The sequence below is a fragment of the Oratosquilla oratoria genome, chromosome 12, assembly GCF_046742065.1.
Source record: "Oratosquilla oratoria isolate Oo_2021 chromosome 12, ASM4674206v1, whole genome shotgun sequence".
In the NCBI taxonomy this organism is placed as follows: Eukaryota; Metazoa; Arthropoda; class Malacostraca; order Stomatopoda; family Squillidae; genus Oratosquilla; species Oratosquilla oratoria.
The window spans coordinates 41,150,481-41,155,018 of record NC_134788.1 but is presented as its reverse complement, the minus strand read 5'-3'; the positions used below and the strand labels follow the sequence as shown (position 1 = coordinate 41,155,018).

The following is a 4,538-nucleotide window of genomic DNA, read 5'->3' as shown; positions in this document are numbered from 1 at the left end:
ATCTCCATAAAACATATTAACACCACAAGCTCTTCTTGAAAGACCACCAAACTCAATATTCTTCTAAAGCCCTCAAGAAAAATTCCTACTATTAGAAGCAGGACTCACATTAACATACTTGCATTTAACACACCATCTAACTCAAAGAAAATACCTACACAGAACAGGCCTAGCCAGACTCAAAATGCACTAGATCAATGGTTCTTAATCTGGGATACCTAGGATACGAGACATGATAGCCAATGCAATGGTACTGACTTGGCATCACATTAGACGACCACCTCAACTGGAACCAGCACATCAACAACATCATCAGGACAGCCTCATATAAACTCTACATGCTGCGCAGATTGAGGCCCCTTGGTACCCCATCACCAGATCTAAAGGGAGTCTACACCACCTTCGTACTCCCCATCCTCATGTACTCCTCCCCGGCCTGGTCATCATCACTCAGCATCACATAGAGGAGTATATTAGAGAGTACAAAGGAGAGCGTGCAAAATCATCTTGGGTGGTCAGTATGAGGGATACGAGCACGCCCTCACCACCCTCAGCCTGCCAGGAGTGTCAGACAAGCACAGTGAGGCACTGAGTAAGTTTGGACAGGACCTAATGTTTCACCCATGTCACCGTCACTTCCTCCCACCTGACACCACACCCGCCTGCCATGCCACACGACATTCCAACAAGATCCAATCCATCAGAACACCAAGGACTGACCGATACAAGAACAGTGCCATTCCATCCATTGTTCGCACGATATATATATCACTCATATAATTACTGTATTGTATTATTGTCAGTGTATCACTGTAAAACTTAGACTAGGTGTATTACTCATATAATTACTGTATTGTCAGTGTATCACTGCTATTTCAATAAACCTATTATTATTACTATATATCTACAATGAGAAAGCAAAGCCAGGTTTGTATTACTAATCCTTTACATGTTTGCTTTTTTTTTGGATGGGGGTACGAGATAATATTCTGGGATATCAAAGGGTATGGGCACTGAAAAATGTTAAGAACAGCTGCACTAGATGAAATTCTCACACAGAGAGCAATGAGAATGTCATCCTACACTGCCCCACTCTATCCCTAGACAATACAATATTTCTTCCCTGAGTGACCTATAGACCTGTTCAGTAGTTGTTGTTGGTTATCTGAGAGTTGTGGGTCTCCTGCAAGTGACAGCTGTGGCAATAGATAGATTAATTAATGGCCAAACACTTTATTTTAGTCCCCTTTGGGCATTTTTAAGCTGAGGTGCCCAAAGGGCATTTGATATGAAGGGAGTACTCCATTCACATCAAATGCTTCACATATTACCATAAATGTTGAGGCAACTATGATTTGTTTGTGGCAATTGTTTATCAAAAATAATAATTCTAAGAGACAGATCTCCTTAGGCTTTGATAAAATCTTGCATACAGAATGAACAGAAAAAAATGCCAGCATCTTTTTTAACAACTGAAGGAAATTTTACTTAGGAAATTGCTGATATCAGGTACTATATTGGATATAATATGGCAACTCATGCAAAAAATTTATGTTCCCAACATTAATATTTTGGAAAATATGTGCAAATATATTGAAGAGTGGATCTTGGTCATTATCTTGATGATGGCTGTTTTCAATCAACTAAATTTATCCCTCTGGACAATGATGACATGATCCCGAATCCATATTCTACTTATATTAACCCTATTAAACTTCCTTGCTTATTTCATCTTACCCAACATAATTGTTGGTTAATCATGGTTGATACATTTAGCAATTACAAGCTATTCTGAGTGATCAAGTATTAATAGCAACTGGCAGGTGCCCCACTACGTTTAATTTCCGACAGACTTTGCCCGAGGGCGTGTCATAGGGCGCGAGACTTCGGCAGCAGTAGTAGCAGCTGTCCCCAAGGTCCCGCCTGTTACCACCACCTACCCACACTGATAGTAGAAGGTCAATTCTTGTTTCTCATTTCCTAGGCCATTTATGTCTCTGGGGCAATGAACTACTTGTTCCTCTTGCTTATTTACGTTTTAATTTCATTCCAACGGTTACCATTCAATCAGGTGCGGCCTAGCTATCCTAGAGTTCTCATATTTTGTGCCAGTGCTTGCTAATACAGGCCTCCACCCCCCACCCAACCCCTCCTCCCCTGCCAAGGGTTTTGTCACGGTTATATAGCTTACGTTTTGCTAGCCAAGACTGGTTCGTAGGTATTCTAAGTCTTCAAAGTCCTCTTCACACTGTGGTTAGGACTGATGTTACGTGTGCAGACTAAAATATTTAGATATCACGGGAGCTACCGCTCCACCTTCTTTGGTGCTCTCCACCAAACAACTCCGTCATGGAAGCACTCTGCTTCACCTGAAACAAGTGCGCAGAGACTTCCGCATTTATATATATGGGGATTTTTTTATGTACCTTTCTCAGACGTTCTTTATGTCATGATTAAACGATATTTTATTAGCCAAAAATTAGCCCTTCCTATGAGAACACACTGCAAACATACTGTTTGTTCCTGTTCTGATCGAGGATAAGTTTCTGTTGTCGTGTTTTCACTGTTTGTTGATTATAATATTTGCCATGCATCTTTTCTCTGCAGAAATGTATCCATGTTATGAAAATGTAACAATTAGAATTGTAAACCAAGTGACTGTGCAGCATTACGAATGGGAAAATCTAAGTGAAATTACAATGTTTTCCTCCCCCCCCCCCCATGTCCATGGGCATGAGATAATGAGTTTTGTTGATTTTAATTGTCGATTATTATTCCCTGCAATTACATAGGGTGCATTTCAGCAGCTGCATGTCCCAAGGCCCATTAGATTTAACAACCCCACTTTTATTCTTATCGTCAATGGATTGTCGATATAAATATCGGACACATGTTCGCATGATCGAGCGTTCAATTTATACATTACAGTCGAAGTACTTAGACTCAAGTACATTTTTTATTTGCATACCTTTATTTAAAATTGTACTTACTCCCCTTCTTTACATAGGGCGACTAATTTCTACCATGTGGGTTGTGAAAAAGGGTTTCCAGAAGTAGTTTCCTGCCCAGACTGACAAGCACCATGGCCGTAAAACTTACGGTTATTATGGGAGAGATGGCGACTGAATATACTGTCAATCGTATTCGATCTCCCAGGTGGGAGGTCCTGAAGAGATGATGGAACTTGATAGTTCACTTTTCCAGATTTAAAAAGGTGAGGTAAAAGCGTTGCTGGGCTTCTGGATGAAATTCTTGATATATACAGTACTGGGTACTTGGGGGAGATAACTTTCCTCATTGATGGCTGTCAATGTATTGGAAATAGCATCAAGGTACAATGCATGCTCTAGTTAAAATGGCAGAGAATTATTTGGCTGTACTGGCATCCTCTGTGTTCTTGTTGATAGGTTGTTTATCGTTGCTTGTGAAGAATTTAAATCCGACAGACGTCACCTCACTGGCAAAAAATAAATAAATACATAAATAAATAAAATAAAATAATGTAAAAAATAAATAAATAAGAGTACAAGGTGTTCCATAATTATATGTCTTTTTCTAAGAACTCGTGTATCATTAACTACAAACCGTAGATGAAACTGGTACCATTTAAAAGCTAAAACAATATATTTTTGTTAATCCTGTTACGGATCGGACGTTCCAGACGAACTAATCGCGTGATCCTGCAAATACTCCCGGTCTTCCAGATCTCACTCCATGTGACTTCTTCCTGGGGGGGGGGGGGGGGGGTTGAAAAGCTTAGTGTATGTACATCCCTTTCCCAGAGACGTGGATGGCCTGAAGACTCGAATCACAGAAACCATGGCATCCATCGACAACGCTATACTAGGTCGCGTTTGGCAGTAAATGAAATTAAACTGGATATATTACGTGTAACACAAGCCACATTGAACAACTTAAAAAATAGTAAATTTATTTCTTGCATTTTTGTATTCGTAGTTCTTGCACAACTTGAAATTATACGCTTTCAGAATATATAAAAAAAATTATATCCTCAATAGGTAAGATGTAAAATGTAATGCGACATATACTTTCAGAACACCCTGCATAGTGTATATAAAATGCAATGATGATAGACCTTAATATCTCCATATTATGTTGACTTTGAGCATTTTGTACGTAATATATTTTCTATACAAAATGCATCGCTGAATATTTTTTTTTTTCAATTAATGGTTTGATTAATAAATATCTATATTCTGATACACTATTTTCGATCTTGATAACGTAACCTGTGGAATGTGGCAGCCATTTTGTTCTGTTAAAGCTGGTTTCTCCTTCCCACTAATCAATTAGTTGAGATAATTAGTGGACTTGCTTGTGGTCGTCTTGCAAAACCACAGATTTGTCCTTTTATAAAATCCACCAAAAGGCATTGAACAAGAGGGAAATGTCTGTTGAGGAAGGAAGGGAGAAGGCAGAAGATAGGGGTGAATGGAGAACAGTTGTGTATGGATAGTGATGCAAAAAGGGGGGAAAAATGGAGTTTAACTTATTTTTTATTTTTTACACTGCCAAAC

At 39.1% G+C, this 4,538-nt stretch overlaps 1 protein-coding gene across 9 annotated transcripts in view; it reads right to left on the bottom strand.

Moving 5' to 3' along the window:
* LOC143031521 (uncharacterized) overlaps window positions 1-3,302 on the bottom strand; it is a 13,048-nt gene extending 9,746 nt beyond the window's left edge. For 7 of the 9 annotated variants that reach the window (XM_076195473.1, XM_076195476.1, XM_076195479.1 and 4 more), the window contains exon 1: window positions 2,192-2,362. The gene's annotated coding sequence lies outside the window, so the exon portion shown is untranslated. Of the gene's footprint in view, window positions 1-2,191; window positions 2,370-3,099 lie in introns of those variants that run through there. The other 2 variants (XM_076195477.1, XM_076195470.1) reach the window with 2 other exon arrangements.
* Window positions 3,303-4,538: the final 1,236 nt, after the last annotated feature.